This window comes from Balaenoptera ricei, chromosome X (genome assembly GCF_028023285.1).
Source record: "Balaenoptera ricei isolate mBalRic1 chromosome X, mBalRic1.hap2, whole genome shotgun sequence".
Classification (NCBI taxonomy): Eukaryota; Metazoa; Chordata; class Mammalia; order Artiodactyla; family Balaenopteridae; genus Balaenoptera; species Balaenoptera ricei.
In genome coordinates this window covers 35,100,021-35,112,330 of record NC_082660.1, presented here as the reverse complement: position 1 = coordinate 35,112,330, position 12,310 = coordinate 35,100,021, and positions in this window count along the sequence as shown.

Here is a 12,310-nt window from a genome sequence, read left to right as displayed (position 1 = left end):
CTCCAGAGAATTACGCTGAGTGAAAAAGCCAATCCTAAAAGAATACTGTATGATTCCATTTATATGACATGTTTAAAACAAAAGTTTAAAAAATGAGGTTGGAGATAGTGGAGGGGGAAGGAGGAAGGGGGCAGGAGGGAGGGGGGGTGTGGTTATAAAAAGCCAACATGAAGAATCCTTGTGGTATTGGAACTGTTCAGTATCTTGGCTTTGGTGGTAGATACACAAACTTACACATTATAAAACTGGGTAGAACTAAATACACACAAACGAGTACAAGTAAAATTGGGGAAATCTGAATAAGGTGGGTGGATTTATCAATGTCAGTATCCTAGTTGTGATATTGCAGTAGAGGTTTGGAAAATGTTCCCATTGGAGGAAATTGGGAAAAGGATACAGGAGATTTATCTCTATTATTTCTTACGACTGTATGTGAATTTATAATGATATCAATAAAACTTTCAATTAAAAAATGAAGATGGGGGCTTCCCTGGTGGCGCAGTGGTTAAGAATCTGCCTGCCAATGCAGGGGACATGGGTTTGAGCCCTGATCCAGGAAGATCCCACATGCCACAGAGCAACTAAGCCCGTGCGCCACAACTACTGAGCCTGTGCTCTAGAGCCCGCGAGCCACAACTACTGAGGCCGCAGGCCACCACTACTGAGCCCACGTGCTGCAACTACTGAAGCCCACGCACCTAGTGCCCGTGCTCTGCAACAAAGAGAAGCCACTGCAATGAGAAGCCCGTGCACCACAACGAAGGGTAGCTCCCGCTCGCTGCAACTAGAGAAAGCCCGCGCGCAGCATCGAAGACCCAATGGAGCCAAAAATAAATAAAATAAAAATAAATAAATTTAAAAAAATGAAGATGGACTAAAGACAATTTCATATAAAAGAACATAAAAAAGCAGATCAACTTTTGGTTGGATTTATTGTCTATAAATTCTCTACAATGTGCCCTCTTATTGCTTGCACCCAGGGAAGACCGCTCCCACCATTGCCCATGATACACCACTGGATAGAGACATAATAAAAGAGAAAAAGTGAGTTGCCAGAACAGCCAAGCTCTTCTGTAATGAGTTGATCTCTTAATCTGGAAAATTGTATGCCTTGACTCTCTTAAATTTGAGCTTCTGGGTGATTCATTGTAGCAAGGAGAGAATTACACTTAGACCAAAGAAGTGTTAGTGTTCCCTAAAGTATATCAGAGATATGGAAGAGGGCTAAATGTTTCAGTAAAAATCAGGGTACTTTTTATAGTTATTTATCTGTTTATCAGTCAATGGACATTTGGATTATTTCTCATTTTTCACTATTCTGAAAAATGCTGCTATGAACATTTGTGAACAAGTTTCTATGTGGACATATGTTTTCATCTCTCTCGGGTATATGCCTAGGAATGTAATTGCTGGGTCACATGGTATGAAAGGTGAGGTGACTATTGGATGCTGGTAAGTAATCAACAATGCCCACTACACTCCCACAAAGAAATCCTCTCACGTAATTACTGAAATAGATAGTCATCTTGATCTAGTTTCTGTTTTCCTGCTTGGGATAGATACGGATATAAGAAATACTTTACTTTCAAGTCAGAAAGAGAAAGACAAATACCATATGATATCACTCATATGTGGAATCTAAAATATGGCACAAATGAGCCACACGAAACAGAAATGGACTCAGACATAGTGAACAGACTTGTGGTTGCCAAGGGGGAGGGGTGGTGGGGGAGGGATAGAGTGGGAGTTTGGGGTTAATAGATGCAAACTATTACATATAGAGTGGATAAACAACAAGATCCTACTGTATAGCACAGGGAACTATATTCAGTATCCTGGGATAAACCGTAATGGAAAAGAATAGAGGCTGTGTATAAATGCATAACTGAGTCACTTTGCTGTACAGCAGAAATTAACACAACATTGTAAATCAACTACACTTCAATTAAAAAAAAAGAAATACTTTACTTTCTTGTTAACTTTTGTATTAGTTTTCTATTGCTGCTTAAACTTGGTGGCCTGAAACAACATGAATTTAGTCTCTTACAGTAAGTGTTAGAGGTCAAAAGTCCACAACAGTCTTACTGGACTAACGTCAAAGTTTAAGCAGGGCTGCATTCCTTCTGGAGGCTCTAGGTGAGCATTCATTTTCTTGCCTTTTCTAGCTTCTAGAGGTTCCCTACATTTCTTGGTTAGTGGTTCCATCTTCAAAGCCAGAAATGTAGCAATTTCAAACCTCTCTCCTCTTTGACCTCTGCTTCTGTCATCTCCTCCTTTGACTCTGAGCCTCCTGCCTCTATCCTTCCCTTTATTAGGACCCTTGTGATTACATTGGGCCCACCCAGGATGATCTCCCATCCCAAGATCTTTAACCTAATCACACCTGCAAAGTCCTTTCGCCATGTAACATATTTACACGTTCTGAGGATTAGAATGTGGATATCTTTGGGTGGTCGTTTTATTTAGTACAACTCTATTATCACATGACACTGAATGTCAGTGACTCAGTTTAAGTATCAGAAAAGCAATAGGGAATATTGAGGACTGTGACGTGTTAGACAGCACATGCCCCTTCAGAGGGAGGCTACATCTTAGCTCCAGCCATTATGAACATTCAGAAACAAGGTCTCAGGGTTCCCTAATCTTCCAGTTTTGCAAGGAATTCAGAAATATGGTGTGAAGTCTCAATTTCAGAACCTCAATACTTTTCAGCATTGGTGTTTGGACCTAGGGGGTCTCATAAATAGTACACCTCTTCCCTTCCTGAGTTCTGAACAAATTAAGAGGCAAGGAGAAAGACAGGTTAAAATCGAAGTATCAGCTTTCTGAGAAAAACAAATATATTAACGCATATATGTGGAATCTAGAAAAACGGTACAGATGAACCGGTTTGCAGGGCAGGAATAGAGACACAGATGTAGAGAACAAACATATGGACACCAAGGGGGGAAAGTGGGGGGAGTGTGGTGGGATGAATTGGGAGATTGGGACTGACATGTATACACTAATATGTATAAAATAGATAACTAATAAGAACCTGCTGTATAGCACAGGGAACTCCACTCTGCTGTACAGTAGAAACTAACACAACATTGTAAAACAACTATACCCCAATAAAAAAAATTTAAAAAAAAAGTTTCACCTTTCTGAGAAAGACAAATACCATATGATATCACTTATATGTGGAATCTAAAATATGATACAAATGAATTTATTTACAAAACAGAAACAGACTTATAGACATAGAAAACAAACTTATAGCTACCAAAGGAGAAAGAGGGTAGGGGAGGGATAAATTAGGAGTTTGGGATTAGCAGATACACACTACTGTATAGAAAATAGATAAAGAACAAAGACCTACTGTATAGCACAGGGAACTCTACTCAATATCCTGTAATAAACCATAATGGAAAAGAATATGAAAAAGAATATATATATATAAAATATACGGATATGTATAACTGAATCACTTTGCTGTACACCAGAAACTAATACAACGTTGTAAATCAACTATACTTCAATAAAAAAATTTTTTTAATTAAAAAAAAATCACCCTTCCGTTGGAGAATGGGACTGAGGGAAACTGGTCTTTTTAATATTGACCCCCAGAATTAGAGTCACCACCCAGTCATAAGCAGAAACATACTCTCTGATGAATCAACAAAGAGGAAGGTAAGAAGAAGCCACTCCACTTCCCAAGGCGGGAATGAGTGAGAGAGTAAAGAAAGATCAGGAATGCTCTGTGAATTGATGATTCTCCACGTGGAGAATCATGTGAAATCCCTTTCATATGAAATCCCCACATGAGTGGGGATGAAGCACTGATCCCTTAACACTTGGCACTGATTCTGATTATTTTTTTAAACACTGTGTAGCCTAACCTTGTACAGGCCAAAGAAAACATGTCCGTGGGTTAATGTGGCCCATGGGTCATTAGTCTGTCTCAATTTCATGGTCTACCAGCCTCTACCTTCCCCTCCCACCCTATCCCAGTCTCCTCCACCGTTCGCCTGTTGTGGTCGGGCACTGTGATTGTTCTACACATGGTCAACAGGCAAGGGGAAGAAAATTAAGTCAGCTGTTGTCTGGCCTTAAGGCCAATGCAGTATGTCTGGGAGCAGCTATTATTCTTGCACCCTTGATAATACGAACTAGAGAGTTACCACAGAACTACTGTTCTGTGAATCAGTATGCTCTTTTTGGAGGGCACTTTGGCAACATCTATCCGTTTTTTAAGTGTTATATCCCACGATCACAGTTCTTAACATCTATACAACAGAAATAATAACATGAATGGATAAAAACAAACAAAAATTTTCCTTGCAATACTATTTGTAAAAGCAAATTAAACAAACAGAAGAAAACAACTAAAACGTCCACCAATAGGGGAAGAGATAAATTACGGAGAAGAAAAGGGGAAGTATCACATTTCACTTTATGTATTATATGGTTAGAAACAGTTAAACAATTATACATTACTTTAAAAAATGTAATTTAAATTACACAATACATGAATGCATTTTTTATGCAAAGCTTTTCCATATAACAAAAGCTTAACAAGCCCCTTGCTCCCCATCTTATCCCCTTTTGGTCTCCCATCTTGCCATCCACTCCCAAGGGTAATAGGAGGTAATAACTGCTATCGTTTTGATGTATATGAGTCTAGGAATTTTTCCACACTTATATACATATACACATGTATTATTAGAAAACTGTATATAACATATATTATTCTGCAGCTTGCTCATTTTAGGCAACAGTATGCCTTTGGGATTTTTGTTCATGTCAACATATGCAGAGCCACCTTGTTGAGTTTAGCTGCTATATTGTATCACATGGTATGGATGGGCCATAGTTTATTCCATTTCCTATTGGTGGACATTCCACCAATGTTCCACTCTTACAAACAATGCTGATATGAATACCTTTGCTCAAAGCTTCTTGTGTCCATGTGTGAATGTTTCTCTAGAACACTTTCGAAGTGGAATTATTGGAATCATTGGGTTATAAGATGTGTACCTTTTAAGTCTCAATAGATTGTATTTCTTCTGTAACTTGTCTTAAGAAGAGAGAAAGTAATTCAGACTCTTGAAAACAGCAAGCAAATATATTTGTACATGGGAGGGAATTTCCCCTCCCATGTGCAAATATACATGTATACACATGGCTAAAGAGACCCTGTGCCAGCCCTTAAAATGATCCATTCTAATGGAATTCATCGGGAATCACAACAAAGCACAAAAATCATACACACTGGGCCTGCTCTTCTTCTCATTCTTAGGATATTTTACCCGCCCAACTCTTTATATGTGATTATGTGTATTTGTATGTGTGTGTGCACGTGTGTGCTGCATAGAACTTGCAATAGGGTTTCTTCTGCATGAGTGTCCTGAACCACAGCAATTGCTGTGGAAGTAGGAGGCAAATGTGTAAATGTAAGAAATATATGGAGTTTGAATTATCTGGAACTCATGACTGGTAGGTCCAGGGAGCCAAACAGAGAGAAAAACTAAGGATGCCATAGGGTTGGGTTTCTCATCGGTTGAGCTGAACAAGGTTTGTTGAAGTATCTAAAATCACACGGAGCACCATTCACTGGGATCAGCTTCGTTAATGCCCGCAGCTTTGCCTCTCTGCTGCCAACAACGGCATTTGACTGGGAGTAAGAAGGCCTCCATTTTAGTTCTGGCCCTACCTCCGGTTGGCTATGTGATCTTGAAGTAATCACTTCACCTTTCTTCAGCTGTACTTTATTCATCTGTACAATGAAGAGGGCAGGTTAAGGCCTTTTATTTTATTTTATTTTTAATATATTTAACAGGTAATACATTTTATTTATTTATTTTTGGCTGCATTGGGTCTTCGTTGCTGTGCGTGGGCTCTCTCCAATTGCGGCGAGCGGGGGCTACTCTTCGTTGTGGTGCGCGGGCTTCTCATGGCAGTGGCTTCTCTTGTTGCAGAGCACGGGCTGTAGGCGCGCGGCCTTCAGTAGTTGTGGCACGTGGTCTCAGTAGTTGTGGCACACGGGCTTAGTTGCTCCGTGGCATGTGGGATCTTCCTGGACCAGGGCTCGAACCCATGGCTCCTGCATTGGCAGGCAGATTCTTAACCACTGCGCCACCAGGGAAGACCCAGGTTAGGGCCTTTTAAACTTTAGTATCATGGACTAAAAAAAATCCAAACCAAGAGTCTTCTCATCTAACAGATATTTGACACTACATCAAATACTACTTTTTCCCTCATAATATGTTATAGGGCTCTACAGAACTAAAATGGGACAAATAGAAAATCCAGTGCTTTAGACTGGCACCAAGCAAAGGAGCAGGTTCAAGCAACAAGCTTGGCTAAAGCTGGCCGTGACCCAGAAGCCGGAAAGACAGAAGGAGAATGATCACCAGCTGAGGCCAGAAGCCTCTGCAACACTGGATGATCTTCTTCTCCAAGTCGGCCCACAGGACATATCTTCTGAGAAAACCCATATCAATTCTACGTATGATATTTACAAATTTTTGACTCTTTGGCTTTAATGGTTCAGGGCAGTGTCAGAGGAGGGGCCTTAGAACCCTGTCTGTTCTATTACCATTTTGGCCAGTATTTCCCAAGTGTTGTCCATAGACCAACCACCTACAGTGGGAAGACCGGAAGTGCCAGCTAAAAGGAAAATACCCAGGCTCCGTGCGTGCTTGATGTGCTGAGTCAGAGGTAGAGGGTGAGGTAGGGGAGAACTGGAATTCTCCACTTTTGACATTCTCCTCTGGTGATTTGTATGCATGTTAAAGTTAAGGGAACCATTAGCCTTGGGAGTCCACTATGTTCAGGACACATTTTAAACATAAGATCTCCAGTCACACAGAAGCAAGAGTAAAAAAAATGTGTTGCTAGGCAGAAGTAAGATGCAAACAGTGAAGAATCCAAGGGGGATGGAGATGCCTCCAGCAAGTGAAAGTCTGAAGTGGGAAAGTTAGGGATGGCCGGACTCATAGACTCTTGATAGAAGGGAGTGGAGTGAGAAGGGCTCATCAGGAAGTCATACAGAAATCCTTTCTACAAGCACATGTGGCAGATGGTTATGAGAGGAGGTTGTCTACGGCCTGGATTAAGGGGTGTGTTTTACATCAAAACTTAGCTGTCGGGGTAATGTCTTCCATTAAAACCAGTCCCCTGGGATGCTGAAGTCGTGTGAGTAAGGAAGCATGGTCAGGTTTCAGGAAGGAAAAACCCTGCGAGATCTTTATCCCCGGCAAACACACATGTGCACACACACTTCTGGTCGCTACAGGCTTTGAGAGAGAGAACCCTGACATTTTTGTTTTGCCTTCTCTTCTTCCAGGCATTTGTCTTCCTGTGCAGGTTAGCTGTGCTGCCACCAGGGGACAGAAGGACGCCACTGATTGTGTCCTGAAGTCTAAGCTTCAACATCTGTGCTCTCCCTGAGATTCCAAACCATGGCTCTCCGGTGGCTTTGATCACTTACCCAAGATGGATAGTCAGAGATCTCCAGCTTTTCCCATACAACATATCCATTTGTTCAAATGGCTAAAATATGTCAGAGATTAAACCTATCACACTGGAACCTGCATTTCCCAGGCCTCTGAGTATAAGTAGGAGAAACAGAGTAGTTACTGGTTTGTAGCAACTCTTCCTCAGAGAAATCACCAGAATTCCAAATCCTTCTGTTTCATTCGCGGTCTCTGGGCTGGGTGTCTCATTTGTATTCCTCAGTAGCCCTTCTGGGCCTCCTCTTGCCAAACTCCCAGGACCTACTTTCCTTCCCTAGTCTCTTCCCACGCACAGCATGAAGTCAGTAATTCATGCAGTAAATATTTACTCAGGGTTGATTATGTGCCAGACACCATTCCAGGCTCTGGGGAAACGAATGAACAAAACTCTCCTGTCATGGAGCTTACATTCTAGTGGAGAGGCAGGCAATAAACAGGTATGTCCAGGGGGTAAAAAGTGCCATAGAGAAGTCATAATAAGTAAGAAGTAACACTGGCAGCGGGGGGGGGGGGGGGGGGGGCGGTGATTCAGGGAGGGGACAGTGGCAGGGCTGCTGTTTCAGACGGGATGGTCAGAGCAGACCTCTCTCATAAAGGGGACATTGCATCGGAGATGGGAAGGAGGTGAGGGAGTGGGTCACACAGATTTGTGAGAGAAGGTGCCTTCCAGGCAGAGGGAACCAGAAGCGTAAAGATCTTGAGGTGAAACCAATCTTGGTATGTTTAAGGGACAGAAAGTGGCCAGTGTGGCTGGAGCTAAGTGAGAAAAGGGGGGACTTAATTGGAAATAAGACCAAATAGGTACCAGGGGACTTGATCATATGGGACCATTTCTGCGTGGGATGATGTTGCACTGCACGTTTCTGAGCCGAGAAGGGATGTGAGCCCCGTGGCTGCTGTGTTGAGAGTGGACAGTAGGCCGGTGGGGACAGAAGCAAAGAGCCCCGTTAGCAGGGCCACTGCGGTACTGCAGGGGACAGATGACAGTGGCTCAGACTAGGATAGTTATGGTGGAGGTGATGAGAAGCAGAGGAGGTCAGATTCTGGACATGTTTTCAAGATACGGTCGACAGGACTTGATAATGAACTGCCTGTGGTGTGTAAGAGGAGAGTCAAGGGCAGGCTGAGGTTCCGGGTAAGCAAATGGAGTGTCCACACACTGGAGTGGGAAAGCCTGGGGGGCAGGCAGTGTAGTCAGAAGAAAATGAGAAGAGGGTGGGGTCCTGAAAAGTCCAGTGAAGAGAGTTTCGCAAGGAGGGAGGGTTTGATCAATTGTCATGCATGAAGGAGGTGGATGGCATCCCTTGTGGTTGCGGGTGTGGTGACAGTTGCTGCCCACCCCACAGTCTCACTGATATCAGTGGGCTTTTCTGTCATGTCCAACACTCGCTAGTCCTCCTTTCCCAAGTGTTGGAGACAATTTTCATACACGACCGCAAAACATGACTGTCCTCTGTGTTCCGTTCTCAGTTTCCTGTTTCTTGGAGCCCCACTAGATGGTAGACAGCTGAACTCTCATCCCGCAGCAGGAGACAGGGACACATCACTGAGAGCTCCTGTGAGCACGCCCTGGAGGAAGTCTGTAAGAGGAACCCAGCTTTCTCCATTCAGGGTGGTTCTTTTCCACCTAGAATGCTGCTTCGAGTTGACCATCCACAGAGCACCTAGGGCTTCAAGCAACACCAACCCCTTCCACGGCCATTCACCTCTCACATCCAATCTCCCCAGATAATCACAGCTACTCCAGGACCCACAGTGGCCCTAGATCTGGAAACCATACTGCACTATATTCAAGGACTATGCCTTAAGCATTTTGTCAAAGTAAATGGAATTACTAAAATAGGTGCACGTTATTCTTACTCAATGGTTAACTGTTTACTTAACATCATAACCTAATTTCGGTCTTATATATTGTCACTAATTAAACTTCTGGGTTTGAAAGTAGAGTTCTCTTCCAAGATCATCTTTTTTTTTCCATTTTTCAACTTTTAATTTTGAAATAACTTTCGACGTGCAAAAAAAAAAAAAAAAGTGAGAAAAATAGCACAAAGAATTCCTGAATACCCATCCCCTAGTTTACCCAAATGTTATCATTTTTCATGCCACAGAGAAATGATAAAAATAAGAAAGTTAACATTAGCAAAATACTGTTATCTGATCCACAGTCCTTAAGTTCATCAATTGTCCAATTAATGTTCTTTTTCTGGTCCAGAATCCAGTCCAGGCCCACATGTTGCATGTAGTTGTTTTGTCTCCCTTAATATGGAACAGATTTTCAACGTCTTTGTCTTCCATGACCTTGACATATTTGAAGAGTACTGCCCAGGTATTTTTTTAGAATGTCCCTCAATTTGGGTTTGTCTGATCTTGACTGAATTCAGGCTATGCATTTTTAGCAATTTTAGCAAGAATACCATAGAAGTGATTTTCCAAGATCATCTTCTGAGGTAAACTCCTACCCTCCATCGCAGTGAACGTCAGTATCTTCATTCATTTACCTTGATCCTTCGTCATTATTCTATGAAGATCCAGGGTAGTAGTTAAGCTTGGTGGGAGACACACCACCCAGATTCAAATCCTAACTGCTTTGTTTCCTAGAGGTATGACACTGGGAAAATTGCTTAACATCTCTATGCCTCAATTTCCTCCTCTGAAAAGCAGGAATAATAATTGGGAGGATTCAATGAGGTGAAGCATATAGCATCTTTAGCACATAGCAGAAGCAAGAAGATGGAGCCTGCCCCAGCCTGGGTCCATACAGGAGGTAAATGGTGAACAGTCTCCCCTCACCCCCAGCCAACATGCAATGGTCACGTAGTATAGCAAGAAGTAAGCTTTTATTGCTTTAAGCTGGTAAGATTTGGGAGTTGTTTGTTACTGCAGCAGAGCCTAATCCTGACTTACTGACATAGAAATTGAGATCAGAAGTAGGGCATACTGTGACAAAACCTAAAATAGGACTTCCCTGGTGGCACAGTGGTTAAGAATCCACCTGCCAATGCAGGGCACACGGGTTCGAGCCCTGGTCCGGGAAGATCCCACATGCCGCGGAGCCACTAAGCCCGTGTGCCACAACTACTGAGGCTGCGCTCTAAAGCCCGCGAGCCACAACTACTGGGCCCACGTGCCACAACTACTGAAGCCCGCGCGCCTAGAGCCCGTGCTCAGCAACAAGAGAAGCCACCGCAATGAGAAGCCCGCGCACCACAATGAAGAGTAGCCCCCGCTCGCCGCAACTAGAGAAAGCCCACAGGCAGCAACAAAGACCCAACGCAGCCAAAAAAAGAAAAACTTAAAGAAAGAAAACTCTAAAATAAATGACTTTGACATAGCGGTCTGTTGGTGAGTGGCAAAAAAGCAGATACTGAAGGCTGAAAAAGTGAAGATCTTTGTTATGCAAGAGGCAAAGCATTTGTTAAAAATGTTGCCTGTAGTCACTTGGGAAGAAAATCATGTGTCTATTAAGCCTGTAGATCTAGGAGGGAAAGATGGAAAACTTAACGCTGGCAACCTGCTCTTGGCTGTTAACTGAGAATTGACTGGCTTGCAGGTGGAAATTACAGTAACTCCTGGGTATCAACCAACATTCCTGGACTTCGAGCTTAATGCTGTGACAGGAAGGGAGACCTTTGGGGTTGTCAACTTTTGGCAAGGGCCGAGCATATTTTGTATACAAAAGGACCATGAACTACTGGTGTTCTCCACAAGTGTCAAGTATTACTTGTAGGCATGTGGCAGGATGGCACTTTCCAGTTCCCCTGATATTAGGTATAATATCAATATTATTAGATACAAAAGCAAGAAGTAAAGAAGTGAAGCCAAAGAAGTAAACACAGTCCCTTTTAAGTCACATGAAAAAGTTGGGGCTCTATTCCGAAGTAGTAGGAAGCCTTGAAAGTGTTTCAAAAGAGGAAAGACATAAGATGGGCTGACCGGGATTGCATTTCCCACCGAAATTTAGAATAGGCTAAAGTTTTGTAAGCAATATCTACGCATGAATCTGATCATGTGAAATCTGATCAAAATATCCAAAAAGTAACATAACATAACATAACATAACACAACACAACACAACACAACATGGAGTAAAAGTGAGAATTCCCTTTCACCTAACCCCAAATCTCTCTTACTTCCTCAGACTATCATATCATCATTTTGGTGTGCATCTTTTCAGAACTTTTTACATATACCTAATTCTCCTGTGATTTGTCTACAGGCATACCTCAGAGATATTACAGTACCAGACAACCACAATAAAGCGAATATCTCAATAAAGCGAGTCACACACATTTTTTGGTTTCCCAGTGCATATAAAAGTTATGCTTATACTATACCGTAGTCTATTAAGTGTGCAATAGCATTATGTCTAAGAAAACAATGTACATACCTTAATTAAAAATAATGCTGTTGGAAAAATGGTGCCGACAGACCTGCTCCACACAGGGTTGCCACAAGCCTTCAATTTGTAAAAAAGACACAATATCTGCAAAGCACAATAAAGGGAAGTACAATAAAATGACGTATGCTTGTAATAATTCTGAAATCAGAAAACCAATAAACATTTACATTATTATGACATTATAACATTATACATAATATAATTTTTTTTTTATTATTATTATCTTCGAGCTGAGTTGTGCTAGTATTATTTTTCCTTCTCTATGGATCTAATGTCATGTCTATACCACTAAAGAGAGAATATTCCTAGAGTGATGTCTGAATGGATTCCTTTTTTTTTTTTTAACTCCCATCAAATGCTTTTCCCATATGCTCAAGAAACCCAACTGTCTATCACTTTACTTATTCCATCA